This window comes from Saimiri boliviensis, chromosome 7, assembly GCF_048565385.1.
Source record: "Saimiri boliviensis isolate mSaiBol1 chromosome 7, mSaiBol1.pri, whole genome shotgun sequence".
Taxonomy (NCBI): Eukaryota; Metazoa; Chordata; class Mammalia; order Primates; family Cebidae; genus Saimiri; species Saimiri boliviensis.
This window is the reverse complement of record NC_133455.1, coordinates 102,646,909-102,662,814: the sequence shown is the minus strand read 5'-3', so window position 1 is coordinate 102,662,814 and position 15,906 is coordinate 102,646,909.

Here is a 15,906-nt window from a genome sequence, read left to right as displayed (position 1 = left end):
GCTGCGCTGGAATGGAGCCAGAGCGCAGAAGCAGGTGCAGCGGCCTGCAGGCCCTGGAGACGGAATCAGGGGTTGCCCGGCAGCCCGGTGCCGGGGGGGAACGTCGGAGGCTCACCATCACCGGCGGCGTGGGCTTCGGCCTGCCGAAGCAGGTGAAGGAGCTGGAGCAAGAGGAGGTGCTGCTGCAGGGTTCAGAGATGATGGCTCAGGGTAGTGACTGGTACCAGCAGCAGCAGCAGGAGTGCCGGAGCGCCAGTGCAGCCTGGGCCAGAGCGGAGGCTGCACGGACTTTGGGGCCACAGGGAGTCCCCGGCCACTGGGGGGCTACTGCCCGAGGGACACGAGATGTCCCGGGGCCTGGGGGAGCTGCTGGCTGCGGCCTGTGCCAGCCGGGCCCTGCCCACTCCTCCTCTGGGCCCCCCTGCCCTGCCCTGACGTCCACCTCGCCCCGTGCTGGCAGCAGCAGACCATCCTCATGCCAAAGGAGCAGAACCGACTCCTCACCCAGGAGGTGGCCAAGAAGAGGGAGCGCATCACGCAGCTGGAGCAGGAGGAGTCACGCCCATTAAGCAGCTGTTGAGGCCCCGTCCTGAGCCAGCAGGACGAGGGGGGCTCTGGACTCCACCTTCATCTAGCCCCAGGGCCCCCAGGGCCGGCCTGGCACTCAGCCCTGCGACAGCAGGCACCCCGTCGCACTCATCCTCTCTGTCTGGAGACCCCCGGCAGGCCCAGGCGCAGTCCCTGAGTTGGCGCCTTCCTGGCCCTCTTGCCATCGGGCTTCACAGGCCTGCTGCAGGCTGACCTCGCGCTGAGCCCTGGACTCGGTTTTGGCCCCTGGTATTGACATGGGCTGGGGCTCTCTTGAGTCTGCATAGCCTGCAGCTACTGCTGCGGCTGTCAGTGGACACGGGGTGGGGTGAACCCTCGATGAGTTAGCAGATCTCTGGCCACCCCAGCGGCTTCCAGCGGTTTCCAGCGGTTTCCAGCGGTGCTGCCCTGGGCCCCCTCTCCAGGGAAAGGCGCAGCTCACGCCAGGCTGCACCTCCGAAAACGGCCAGCAGAGGGTGCGGGAGGCTGCGATGCGGGTCCAAGGCCAGCTTTCCCCTCCTCAGGCCACCAGGACAGGGTGGCTGTCGCTTGGATGGGAGCAGATGGGGAGTGGGGTGGCCTCTAAGCGGGGGTATGCTAGCCTGGCAGGGATGGCCGTCGGATTTCTGGTCCCGGCCAAGGCTGAGGGAGTCTGGCTGCAGCAGATCAGGGAGCTTGGCATGCGTGTGCCTCCCGCAGACCCCCCAGCCCTGTCCTGGCCTTCCTCATCCTGGCCAGGATGCTGCCCCACGCTGAGTCCCGCACAACAACCTGTGAGCCTATCTCCCCAGGAGGGCCCGTCCCCAGGAAGGGGGTCACTCTGCACCCCCAGACAGCTCCCAGATACGTCACAGGCAGAGCCTGTCTTTCTGCCCCCCACTCAGGATTCCTAAGGTCTGGGGTCCTGCTCACCCCCCTTTTTATGCCATGCCCAACCCAGGTTTCAGGAGAAGCCACTTCCCTGAGCCAAAGACAATGAGAACCCCCAGTGTACAGGAGGATGCTGGGGCAGGTCCCCTTGGGTATCACTCCCTGCCCCCCGCCCAGGCCTACTCCTGGTGTGCTGGGGTAGGTACTGGTTGGGGGCACCTGCTGAGCCCGGCCTGGAGGTACTGAGCGCCACCAGAGCCAGGGCATAGCAACATCACGGATGGGTTCTGCAGTCCAGGATCCCTGCACAGGGACCCTGTGCAGACCACAGGGTCAGTGTGGGGGGTGAAGCAACCCCAATGCGGGCTCAGTGTGTGGGGCGGTACAGGGATTCCAATGCAAGGTCAGTGTTTGTGGGGTGCAGGGACCACAATGAGGGGTCAGTATGAAAGGGACACAGGGACCCTAATGCAGAGTCAGAGTCAGTGTGTGGGGGGTGCAGGGACCCCAGTGCAACGTCAGTGTGTGTGGGGTGCAGGGACCCCTTGTGCCCAGGGCACTTTGGAGCACTGTCCCACAAGGCACCCCTGTCTCAGAAGAGGGGTCCTAAGAGGCAGTGGTCAATTCCTTTCTGGAATCCAGCTCCACACTCATCTGCCCACTGCAGCCCCACAGAGCCATGTCCCCACCTGCACCCGGTCTGCAGGGGTGTCCTAGAACAGGCCCAAGCCAACCCAGCATGCAGCTGCCCTCCTCCCCTGAGGATGGTAGTGGGCTTTCCTGGGGACATAAAGACACCAGGACTGGACCTCCTGGCAGGAAAGGAAGCGGGTCCTGAAGGCCTGTGCCCCACAGCCCCAGCACCAGGTGGACGGCAGCACAGTGGGTAGACCAGTGGCAGACCAGGAGAATCCTCCCTCCCTGATAGGAGTCTGGGGTCTGCCCACCAGGGCCTGCCCACATCTGACTTTGAGGATGCCTCCCATGCCCTGGGGTTTCCCGGCAACTTTACAGGACTGGAAGCAGGAGACAGAACAGTGTCTGTCCCAGGGTGACTTCATCAGGAGACCACCCACACAGAGCTGGACCCTGCAGCTAAAGCAGAAACGTGAGATGGGCTGGCACCTCTGGAACAACTGCCTCTCAGCCTTGGGGTTCCATGCAAGGTGAAGAAAAATTGGTCCTCCAAGTTACAGCTTGAAATCAGGCTACAGTGTGGCCTTGGAGACCATGAGGGGAGAAGGTAGAGTGGCCCCGGGTGGCAGGGTCTAGGTGACTGGCAGAGGCACAGGCAGATCCTGCCTGGAGCCCGCCCTGGTGACGCTGGTGGGTCAGTCTCCCTGCAGGATGTGAGCAGCATTCCTGGTCTCTATCCCTGAAGTGCCCATATCATGTGCAGGGACATACATGTGTGTGCACACACAGCTGTGACACCCAGAAACGTCTCGGGATGTTGAAATGTGTCCTTGGGGGCAGAAGTGTACCTGGTTGAGAATTTGCCCCAGGGGAACACAACCCACCAGGCCTCAGGATTTTGTGTTGCTCAAGTTCCAAGGAAAAGGAACATCTCGACTGGGCGTGGTAACTCATGCCTGGAATCCTGGCACTTGAGGCCAGGAGTTCGAGACCAGCCTGGGCAATGTAGGGAGAGACCCCCATCTCTAAAAAAAGAGAAAGAAAAAAGAAAGAAAGAAAAGAAAAGAAAATGAGATCTCCAGTTTTCAAAACTCAAAAACACTGCAAGGAAACAATACACTCTGAGACCCAGCAGAAACAACAGGTAGACTCTGCAGACACAGACACTGCAATTATCAGAGAGAACATAAAGTAACAATGCTTTATATATAGAGAGAAACAAAGAGATTTCTGAAAATACAGAAAAAAAAAAATACATAGGCTGGTCGTAGTGGCTCATGCCTGTAATCCCAACACTTTGGGAAGCTAAGGTGGGCGGATCACGAGGTCAGAAGATCAAGACCATCCTGGCTAACATGGTGAAACCTTATCTCTACTAAAAATACAAAACATTAGCCAGGTATGGTGGCATGCACCTGTAGTCCCAGCTACTCAGGAGGCTGAGGCAGGAGAATCGCTTGAACCCAGGATGTGGAGGTTGCAGTGAGCCGAAATTGCTCCACTGCACTCCAGCCTGGGAGACAGAGGGAGACTCCATCTATAAAAAAAAAAAAAAAAAGGCAGATTTACAATACTATTAAAAACTGAGATCTCAGCTTTTAATAGTGTAATCTTAAATGTGTAAAGAACACACAGTACTTTTCACAAAATGTTATTTTCACTATAAAAGAAAGAGATGGGGCGGTGCGCAGTGGCTCATGCCTGTAATCCCAGCACTTTAAGAGGCTGAGGTGGGCAGATCACCTGAGGTCAGGAGTTCAAGAAACATACGGGCTGGGTAGAGTGCTTCATGCCTGTAATCTCCGCACTTTGGGAGGCTGAGGAGGAAGGATAGCTTGAGCTCAGGAATTGCAGACCAGTCTGGGTAATATAGTGAGGTCCTATCTCTATTTATGAGAAAAAAAAATAGCTGGACATCATGGCACGTGCCTGTGGTCCCAGCTGCTCAGGAGGTTTTAGTGGGAGAATTGCTTGAGCCTGGGAGGTCAAGGCTGCAGTCAGCCATGGCTGTCACCACGTTCCAGCCTCAGCAACAGAAACAGGATCATTGCACATTATCTAAATCACCCTTGTTTTTCTTTTTCCTCATCTGGAAGCAGGGACGCTGTCTCCCAACACGCACACTTCCCAAGGTTGTCAAGAGACCACGTGAGCGTTTGGTAAACTGGGAAGCCCCAGCAGAGATGCTGGAGCCAGATTATTGCCGCCCTGCTGGTTGCCATTATCTTCCAGGCCTGTGTTTCTCTGTCGAGCCAGCAACAAGGCAGGGGGAGGCTCCCAGCTAATCCCGACTTGAATCTCAGCTGTGGGCAGGAGCGCCCTATCTGGAGGCTCTGCAGACATCTGTGTAGGTGGAGAACAGAGAAGATGGGGAGGAGAAAGAGTGGGGAGATGGGGCCAGTGGAGACCTTCACCCAAATTTTTGATTCATAGAGCAGAAGCCTTCTCTCTTCTTTTTCTCATTCCTGAAAAGAAAGCTCTTTTCTTCCAAACACAGTCTGCCAACAGCCCCTCAGCCCCAGGCCCATATCTGTCCAGTAGTTAGCCCCTAACGAGGACCAAATGTCCTGCTGACTTGAGAAGGAAAAACAAGGGACAAGTTGTGGAATCAATAGCTTCACCTCCACTGAGGCCAGCCTGGCACAGTCTCCATCCCAGGCCTCCCAGGGTACCCGGATGGAAGTACTAGGTTTGCCCAAATCCCCACAGAACAGCAGCAACTGGTTTCTTAGTCAACCACAGCAGGCATTTATTGCACCAACTGTATGCAGCAGCCTCTGGAGGGGAAGGTTCAAGCTTTGCCACAAGGGAGGTGATATGTGGAAAGCTGTATGTAAACCACAAATCATAGGGATGTGCAGAATGACAGAGTCAGAGGAGAAAGAATAAGCATTTATTGAGCACCTACTGTATGCCAGGCCCTGGGCTAGGCACTTGAGGTACATTAAAGCATTTAATCCTCATCAACTCAATTTCACAAATGAGGAAACTGCCACAGAGAGGTGAGGGGACTTCAAGATTTGACAGCCAAATAGGAGAGCTGGGATTCAAACCCAGGTCTCTGTGGTTTCAAGAGAAACCATAACCCCGCATGGACCTGGAGCCCGCCCATCACATCTCAAAAGTTCTGTCGCTCAGCCCGCCGGGGTGCAGTCTGGGCTGTGCCCCACCTCCAGCCCCTGCCCTGGCCCTGGCTTGGACCCTGGCTTTGATGGCCAGACTTGCATCTGCAGGTGAGTGAGGGGCCTGAGACCCTGATCCAGCCTGGCGGAACTAGAGGGGTTCCTCAGGGAGGAAAAAAGGACAGGAGGAGCCAGAAGTGGCCCCAGATCAGGAGTCAAGCAGGCTGCGCTTCTCCCACCACAGGCTGGGGTTGCCAGCGATCTCCCCTGGGGTGGACACGGACCCCGCTATCTCAGGTTATGGGGTTTCTAGCTAGCCAAGGCTCTCCAGTTGGAGCAAGGGCAGGCGACCCAGGCGTGGATGGCCTAGGGCGTTGCTTTGCCCATTTGGAGTGTCTGAGACACCCAGTGGGGCCACCCCAATGCTGGCCAGACTTCATTTGCCAGACAAGTTTGAGGTGGCCATGTTGGAGCCCAAAGGGACCCAGTGAGAAGTGGGTCCTGCAGCCTCAGATGCCCTGGGCCAGGAATGGGCAGTGCTGCAAGGAAGGAAACAAGGCAAGTGTCACCCTACCCTTCCCGTAAGGAGCCCCACACACCCCTCCAGCTGCTCCCCAGCTCTGCCCCTTCTCCCTCCACTTGCTCCCCTGTGGACCGATCTGTCTATCTGCCACTCCGCTCTCTTTCTGCCCTTCTCTCCCTGCTCCTGTTGGTGACAGGCGGGACACCCACTCACCACCCTCTCAGCCTCCTAGAGGCAGAGCTGGTGCCCCTCAGATACCCTGTCCCCCCAGCGGGGGCTTATCCTACAGATAGCCCTGGACCACCACTGCCACACCTCCTCGTCCCAGCACGGATGTCTGACCCAGCTGAGGCTGAATGGAAGTTTGCTTTTGGAGAGGTATGCCGTGAGAACTGCAGCCTCAGGGCACACCCATCATCACCTCCCATGTGTGATTCAGTGCCTCAGCTACCTCTTTGGGACCATTCCCAAGAGCAAGGTGGAGCAAGGAAGGACCTGAGCCTCCTTCACCAGGGCCCAGGCCACACCCTTCTCCCCTTCAGATGGAGCAGCCAGCTCTCAGAGAGGGCATCACGGGGTTTCTGGAAGGGAAGTGAGTCAATGGAGGACCCCCCGGGGTGAATCAGTGCTGGATCCTCAGGCTCCCTGTTCCTGTCTGCAGGGACCAGATCCCCTAAGATTTCAGGGCCTGAGGGAAGGGCTGGGCCTCCAGGGAGATGGGAAGGGAGCATCCAGGGTGACCGGGGCGGTCAGCTCATCCAGGCCCAGCCTCCAGCCAAGGAGGGATTCCAACGCTCCCACGTCCTTGGGCTTCAACTGAGAGCCATTCTCAAATCCCTTCTCAGAACCGACAATGTGCAGCACGCCCAGTTCCCAGAGGCAGTCTATACACTTCCTCCGTGAGCGCCACACACACCCTACTCCCCTCCCACCGTCATCGCCAGCCGCCAGGCCCACCTGGTGCGGCCCATCCCCGGGCCCCCAGGGGGCAGCACTAAAAGGCCTTTCTTGTCCTGCCTGGGCAGGGGGGCGTAGGGAGGGAGACTCAATTCCACTTGGCTCTGGAACAGTTTTATCAAGTGAGTCTGGGTGGGCTGGGCCAAGGGTGCTGGCCCCAGGGCACTGCCCTGCTCCAGAGGCCTGGGGCGGCACAGAGGTGCACACAAGGCTCAGCGCCTGTCCTGATCACGGTCGGTCCCCCCAAGCCATCCTCAGAGGCAGCAGGATCTACCCTGCTTCAATTTCTTGTACCTGGTGCCCCTTTGGCCCTGCTCACTAAGACACGCCCATCAGTTCTGAGCCCCCCACCCACCCAGTAACACACAAGCCCTCCCTGCCAGGTACACCCACCTGGGTCCCACTTCAACCCCTCACATTCTGCCTTTCAAAGTCAGCAATGCCAGGCCAGGGAAGAGGTGTGGGAGTCACCATCCCTGTATGCCCTGCTCTCACTCTGACCCTCAGACTGGAAGATCACCTCCTTCCTTCTCTGCCTGTCCTTCCAGCATCAGCTCAAATCCAGTCTCCTCCCATGCTTGGCTCTCTGTGGGGGCCTCCCACACAGCTCCGAAGGAGCTGGATACCGCATCTGTCATCACGCTCACAGTAGCCCAAGCGTAGCCCCCCACGCAGGCTGGGAGCACCCTCAAAGCAGGGCTTGGGGCTCTTCCTGGGCTGCTGAGGGAGTTGGAAATAGCCATGACGTCCACACTTACTGGCACAGACAGATGAGGGAACACACACGTGCACACGGCCACTCCCACAGACCTGGCCGAGGTGGCGGAGACCAGAAGCCCAGCATGGCTACTGCCGCCATCTCCAAGTCCCCTACCTTGAAGACCTGGGCCAGTGGCACTTGTGGGAAAGGAAGTAAGCACAGGATGGGGACGGGTGCCACACTGAGCTGTATTCTATTCAAGGCCAGGAGCAAATGAACAAGAGGCTGTGGGTCTGGCCTGGAGCCTGGTCCCTCCCTGGTCTCTCTGCTCCTTCACTGCCTCACCCTGACTCCCACCCCATTCAGCTCTCCTCTTGCCTCCAACAGGCCCTCTGCCCCAGCTGTCAGTTCTATAGAGGCTTCCAGAGCTAAGACTCTTCCTCCAGCTGCGGGCATAGGCTGGGATTCGAATTTACTGTATTACTCTTCCTACTGAGTTTGTAGGAAAAGTGTTTGAATGAACTGACTTTGTATGAACAGTTTTGTCCTTAGCTCTCCATGGGGCAAGGGTTCCCAGCTCTCTCTGCTTCTTAGGAGGGTCCATGATTCCAAACAGGAGAGGCCAGCTCTTTCCTCCAGGGACATCCCAGTGTGCCACTAACTATGTTGTCAGTCCTGCAGCCCACAGCAGCCATGCAGGTCAGGAAACGGTCCCCGCTACCCACTCATTTTTTATTATTGAGATGAGGTATTTCCATGTCCCCCAGGGCTGGAGCAATTTCGGCTCACTGCAGCCTCAACCTCTGAGGGTCAAGCGATCTCCCCACCTCAGCCTCCTGAGTAGCTGGGACTTCAGGTGCACACCACCACACCAGAGTATTACTTTTTTTAGAGACGAGGTCTCACTGTGTTGTCCAGGCTGGTCTCGAACCCCTTGGCTCAAGCAGTCCTCCTGCCTTGGCCTTCTGAAGTGCTGGGATAACAGGTGCGAGCCACCACACCTGTCCAACATTCCCATCTTACAGATGAGGAAATTGAGGCTCAGAGAAAAGCAGGGACTGTCTCACATCACTCTTCGGGCACAGAGGTCGTGGTGTTCTCACTCACCCCAACAGCAGCGAGCTTCCCCACATCAGGCCAGGGGGCAGTCACCCACCAGTGGCTCTGACCCCAGGAGGGGAGAGAGAGAAGTCTGCAGGGACAGACAGCTCCCTGAGAACACCAGATGTTTGTTCCTGTCTCCCGATCTCCCACCCACCACTGTTCTCTCCCTCTCCAACCCCCCCGACTTTCTCACAGCCTAAGCAAACCCCCTTCAATAAAGCGCCCCCCAAAAGCCAGCATTGCTGATGAAGCCGTGATTGTCTCTGATGTAGGGCCATGGCTGTAGGGCTGCCGTCAAGGTGTCAAGGTGGCCTGGTGGCAGGGGTGGGCTCCGCAGGGACAGATCCTGTCCTGTTGAGCATTCCTGCCCCTCACTCAGCTCCTCCCCAGGCCCAGGCCGGCTCCCAGCCTGTGGAAGAGCCCTCCGCTGTGCCAGCCCTGGCATTAGCCAGGCCTCCAGCCATTACTCCTGCTTCGACAGACCCACGTGCGGATCTCCCATGGCCTAACGGTTTGGGTTGTCAGCGAGGCTGCCTCCCTTCCTGGAACTTACTGCAGAAACCCCTGAGCTGCATCAGACCCCCATGGATCCAGGGGAAAGCCCTGGGCTCAGAGAGAGGAGCCTGCTTGTTCAGAGTCACAAAGTAAGTTCAGCAGGTTGGGGGTGGGGCTGTGTCCCTGGTTTGGGTGGAAGCTTCACCCTCGGGACCCACAGCTCCCCAGGAGCAGACATGCCACCTGTTGTTCTCAGGGGTCTCCCCATGTTGTAGGCTCACAGCCCAGCCCCCAGACGGGTTTAGAGATCTCTGAGCCAACCTGGGATTTTCAGGCAAATCCCTGAAAGGGTCCTGTACCTGCACCCCTGGCCTTAGCCTGCAGGGCCCTGCAGAAGGAGGACGGACCTCAAGCCAGGACCCTCAGCGCCTTCTCCTGGAGAGAGCTGTGGCTGTGAGAGGCCCAGGGCTGCAGCCAGCTCCGGGCGCCAGTGAAGGGAGCCCGGGGACTCCCATCTGGGGTTTACACAGAGGAGTCGGGGGTCGCGTGTCAGAAGCACCTCTGCTTTCCACACTGCGTCTACTTTCTTCCTCACAACTCCTCCGGGAGCTGGAGCTTGTTCTCCCCATTTCCACAGTGGAAACAGAGGCCCTGAAAGAGTTAGTCTCCTCCTGCACCCAAAGGCAGGACACGGAGGGTGCTGCTGGGGCCTGACCGCCAGCCCTGGGCCTGCCCCTAGGTGGAAGAGCAGCTCATCCGCTACGTGCATGATGGGAGCGAGACACTGACAGACAGTTTTGTCCTGATGGTGGATGCCTCTGAGACGGACCACCAGAGCCATCCTGTGGCCTTCACTGTCACCGTCCTGCTTGTCAACAACCAACCCCCCATCCTTGCCACAAACACTGGCCTGCAGGTGAGAGCATCCCTGGGACCACCCCCCATGTCTGCTTCGAGAAAGAGGCCAGCATCCCCTCCCTCCTGGCACAGAGCTCCCCCTCTCTGTGCCTCAGTTTCCTCCTCTGCAAATGGGGAGCTGCCGCGTGCCTCACACGGTGGCTGGAAGGAGAGATGTGAGATTGTGCTGAAGCAGAGCAAGGCGGGAGGTTTTGCTGTTGGACACTCGCAGGCACGGCAGGCAGACTTCTGAGTGGCCACACGTGGCTCTGCTGTTTCTTCTCCTGTGGCTCAGGACCAGAACACCTGCCAGAATCACTTACAAGCCCTTAAGGGCAGGTGCCAGAGCGGGAGTTGTTAAGCTTCTCACCTTCACCCCAGCAAGTGAAGGCATGGCCTGGCTCCCCAAACTCCTGCCCCTTGTGCCCCAGCAGAGCAGGGCCCCCATTCGGCAGGGGTGGAAGTAGAGGCCCGGACATGGCTGGAACCTGTCATGTCTGCACATGTAGTTCTGCTGGAACAGAAGTGGCGTGCGTTTACTAAGCCCACACGGCAGGGCTTTGACCGCCAGCTTCTTGGGGGCATCCTCCGTGGTCAGGAGCCACTGAAGGTTCCGCAGAGGGCTGACTTGGGCTGTCTCCGATGTGGGGCACTGGGGGGTTTTGGTGGTCTAGGATGTGCCCGTAGAGGGCGGCCTGGTGGTGGGGAGGCCGCTGAAGAGTGAGTGGGACACAGCGCTCAGGAACCACGGGCCGGGACGGCTGTGTGGCAGCGCGACCACCAGGTGGGGCCATCCACCCGTGTTTGCTCCGGGAGCCCAGCGCTGGGGCCCTGCCCCCCACATTAAGGCCCCTACTGCCAGGGCTGGGCCTGAGGGCTCCCTGGGGCCAGGGGAGAGGGCCCAGGAATGCCAAAGGGCTCCATTTTCCGGGCATGTGAGCCCCATGCCAGCACTGCCGAGCAAGACCAGACCTCAGGACCTCAGGAACCGGCGCCTGCTCTGCTTGCACGTGGGAGGCCTGAAGCGGGGTCCCCTTCGCCCAGCATGAGCAGGGCCCGGAACTGCTCTGGAAGCACCCGGCCCATCCCAGCACTGCTTCTGTGCCGAGGACACTGCCAGCCATCAGCCCCCATGCGTCCCACCTCTCCAGACGTCCCACTCTCGGCGCGTCCCACCCCTCCCTCAGCTGGAAGGAGGGCCCATTTCCAAAATCACCATTCCCACCATGCCCAGCCCCTGCCAGACACACATGGAGGGCCTGAAAGGAGACCCCGGCGCCACCAGCGAGGCAAATTAGGAAGCACTGTTGGTCAGAGTTGGTTTCTGGGGGGTGAGAAGTTGGTGAGGGTGAGAGCTGGGGCCTTCCTGGGCAGGGGACACAAGCTGGCCGTGAGGGACATGCGGACTAGGCCAGATGGAGAGCAGGGAGGCTGGGCCTGGAGGGTGGCCTTCCCTGGGGCCTTCCCTGGGGTGACAGGGAAGGTGAAGTCGGGGAGGTCCTCTTGTGCAGGGGAGCTGGAGCAGTGCCAGCCTGGATGCCAGCTGAGGTCTGACCTGCAGTGGGGTTGGAGTCCTGGTGGCTGCCCAGGCTGGGGACGAAGGGGTGGGTGAGCATGGCAGGGCAGAACCGTCACAGGCCCGTGTCCCCAGATGTGGGAGGGGGCCATGGCGCCCATCCCTGCGGAGGCTCTGAGGAGCACGGATGGTGACTCCGGGCCTGAGGACCTGGTCTACCCCATCAGGCAGCCCAGTAGTGGGCACATAGTGCTGTGGGGGGTGCCGGGCACTGAGGTGTGCAGCTTCACGCAGGCCCAGCTGGACGGCGGGCTCGTGCTGTTCTCACACAGAGGTGGGTGCTGAGGGCAGGCCCCAGGTTCCTGCTGCCCATGGGGAATCCCCAGGGTGGGGAGCCAGCTCAGGCCAGTGGACCCAATGCCCCCGTCCCCAGGAGCCCTGGACGGAGGCTTCTGCTTCGGCCTCCCTGACGGCGGGCACGCTTCCTCCAGACACTTCTTCCGAGTGACAGCCCAAAAGCATGTGCTCCTTTCGCTGGAGGTCAACTGGACCCTCACCGTCCGCCCAGGTGCCTGTGCTGACTGTGGGTGTTCCTGGCTGCTGGGAGCCCGGGAGGAGCTGAAGGTCGTACACCAGGGTGACGCTGCCTCTCTGCAGCCACAGGCCTGGGCCTGGGTCCCAAAGGCTGACAGCCTCTTCTGCCTCTGGCAGGGTCTGTGCAGCCACTCAGCAGCCAGAGCCTCAGAGCCAGCTCCAGCGCCCAGATGACCCCCAGCTCCTGCTCTACCATGTGGTGCGATGCCGGCCTGGGCGGCTGTTCTGTGAATCCCCAGCCCCAAAGGCAGCCCCCTTCATCTGTGACTTAGTCTGTTGTAGTGGTAAGCTGACACATCCAGGTGTGACCGTCCCTCTCTGTGGCATGCTCCTGCCCTGTTCAAGAAATAGCTATAAATACTCACATATATACACACACCTCCACGTGGCTGACCACCTCGCCTCTGGCACTGGGAATCAGTCACTGTGATGTCCTTGTGGTGGAGTCATGTGTCCCAACAAGAGAAAGCTGTCCCCTGACACTGCCTCTCCAAAGTGCGCCACCTCCAGTGAGCCTCCCTGTCACCCGGGCCCCGCCATCCCTCCTGTCCCCCGACAAGCACCGAGGTGCTGCGCAGGCAGCCCTGTGGCCCGACAGTCTCTACCTCTCCTGCTGTCCCTCGACTGAGAGTCAAACCCATTTCTGGACGATGGGGAATGCGTTCCCTGTGGACTGTGTTCTCTCTGGAGCTCAGGGGAAGGGAAAGGCCAAGCCATTTCTGGGGTGCTGTTGGGCACAGTGAAAAGGCCCCACCCTTTCCAAGGGCCACTGTTCCTGGAAAGCCCCTGGAGCTCAGCTGGTCTTGTCCCGTGCAGCCGGCTCTGGCCACGAGGGGGCAGGAGGGCCACGCACTCAGCCTGGAGGGAGCCCGCGGGGCAGCCGGCACTCTGGAGGGAAAGACAGAGCAGGCCACCAGGCGCAGACAGGAGAGGGAGGCGGGGGGTGGAAGACAGACGCCTGGGGTGGGCGGAAGTCAGCGCCCTTGGGTGCTGGTACCTGCCTTCCCGGCCACCGCTGGATCAGGCTTCTGAGCCTGCTGGCTGTCAGGGCCGGAGGTGCCATGGCAGTCCCCGGGAAGTCCCCCAGGTGTCACCAGGCAGCACACAGATAACAGGCCTGGAAGGTCCCCAACAGCCCGGCTGGACACGCTCAGACACTCTGGGGCTCCTCGTTCAGGGGCACAAACTCCAGGACCCAGTGAGGGAAACGGGACTACACCAGGCCGAGCAGTGTGGCTAAATCCATTTATTCCAAAATAAAAAGCAAAATAAACAGGAGTTGCATCACCAGGGAGCCAGGACCCTGTCCCCGCCTCCTTCCTCTGTCCTCTGCTATCAATAAGTAAGTTTCCCAGCTGCAAATAATTATTAAAACCTCCTCCCCCATGTACCAGCTCCAACCTCTGCCAGGTAAGGTACACGGGGCACCCAAAACCGCTAAAATATACGTTACACACATACAATATGTACACTGGGGAAGGGGGGGTCACCCCAGCAGCCCGTGCCCTCACCTGGTCCACAGTTAGCGCCACAGTCCTGCCTCAGCTGCCTCTCTGAATAAGAAGATGGGAGCCCCCTGAGGAAGAAGCTGCTTTGGTGAGAGGAAGGAGGCCATTTGGCCTCCTTTAAACCAACCAACTCCAGCAGCCTCTGGCTCGTAAATAACAACCATCATCACCCAGAGATTTGAGGATTCAGCCCTGGTGAAGGTGGCAAAGGGTCTGTTTGTCTCCCCCCATTAGACGGGGGGCTTGTCTTGCTACGCTAGTAATAAAGGCATGACTGGGAAGGGTTGGGAGGGACATGGTGGGGCGGAGACTCCAGCTCCCCTTTGGGCCTTGCTGACATGGGCCTGCTTTTATTTTTATATTTTTCCCCATGACAATTTTAAAAAATCTCTTAACTTCCTTTTCATAAATTTTATACTTTTCATAAAATTTTTCCACATTTTATCCACGTTTTTTTACCACAATCTTTACACAATTTTTATCCCATAACTTTTAATCACGTTTTTATTAGTTTGTGTTCTTTTAATAAACACACTTGCATAGCTATATTACAATTTCATAAAAACACATTATCTCATGCCAAGTGTGCCCAGCATTTGCAGAGTCTCCATACCTTTAATACTATAGTTGTCAAGACACACAAAATTTTAAGGCAAAAACAGCGCTTTGCAGCAATTGAATAATTTATTACATTACTGGAGCATCACAGCAGCAGTCAATAATGTTGCTTTAGACAAAAGGCTCAGGATTTACATCTTACATTCTGTTCATAAGAGTTCATACATTGGTAAAAGTAATTCTTAGAAAACCTGGCAACTAAAGCTTTGGACTGGAATTGGCATTTCTTTCTCTATTTTTCCTTCCCCTGGTTTATTTTAAACTGTGATATTCATATTTTAAAATGTTTTAAGTAATTTCAAAACATTAAGGTAGCAGTTACATGTTTTAATAGTTATTTTAAAATGAGTCTTTAAGATAAAGTTTTGGAGCAGCTATATTATGGGTAGGATAGGACTGATTTACATTTTCAAATTTTCTTAAAATCAGCTTTGGTTTCAGAACTAATTTTTATTCATTTCTGGAAAACCTATCAGGTTTAATAAAATCCTTTAAAAATGATTATCATATATTGCAATCTTTAAATAGGTATTTTGATTCTTTCTAAATAAATTCAAATTTATTCAGTCGAACCCACATTTGAAAATTCTATGTATTTTGTAATGACCCCTGAACAGAGAGACGCTGCCATTGAGCAGGCCTCTGGTATAGCAAACATGCTCCATTCAGGAGCTGTGAATATAGCTCTAGGTGAGCCCCTGAATCCGTTCATGGTAGATTATGCTAAATAGCGAGATGTTGCTGGAGGTGTGGATGAGGACGTTTGTTGTTGTAATCCTTCTTTGCACCTTATTTTAAAGAATAAATGAAACATTTTTCTGGTTACCTTTCTAAAACTTTAAAATGGAGGGGAAGAATAGGGCAGGGCATTGTTATGTTCCTTCTGACCCTTCGGTGTTATAAATTCAACATATAGACTGACAACCTAAATCAATGGTGGAACACAGTTCCTTATTTTTTTGTATCTGTTCAATGAAAATAAGAAGGTACAACCCAAGTTTTATACTCTGACTAGAGGGATTCCACTTCAAGGTCTGAAAGTAGAACTTTTACCTTAAAAAACAACAACAACAAACAAAAACTATCACACAGGATGAATAAGGAGATGCTTTAACAGTTTTGTGTGGATCCTGTTGGTGCTGAACTATGGCATGAGCCTTATAGATTATAAAATAGAAATAGTTGAAGCTAAAGTACAGAACTGAATTTTTTAAACTTTGTTTGCTGTTGAAGTCTGTGAAGTTTCAGTTATCTAAAATAAACAGACACAAATAGGAAAAAATAAAATTCTGTGTTTTTGATGAATGCTAACCTTCTGATGTTGCCTTCTAAGCAAAGAACAGATACTTGGCTGAATGAAGTACTGCAAAAGACTCACATGCACTTTGAAGAAAGACTTAAGTCACTGTCATATAATTTCCATTCTTTTTAGCTTTCTCTTAAATAGATGACAAAATACCTACACAGAGTGATGTTTCTGTTAATATAGTAAATGTATTTTCCAGACTGACATTCAGCTTAAATACGCCTGTATGTGATTTACTCCATAGGTACCTGATGAACACATTCTTGTCAGATTGGATACAGATGCTAAACACTATGTCAAGGTCATTCCTAGTCATTTATATTTCTTAGGGTAAAAGTGAAGTGGTTTGAACTATCAAAAGACCTTTGAAATAATTTATCAATGTACTAGATAAACTCAGTTTCAGAATGATCAAGAAAAAACGTTAGCCCAGATAATGTGGCTGATTATCAGAGGCACGATTTCTAGCCCG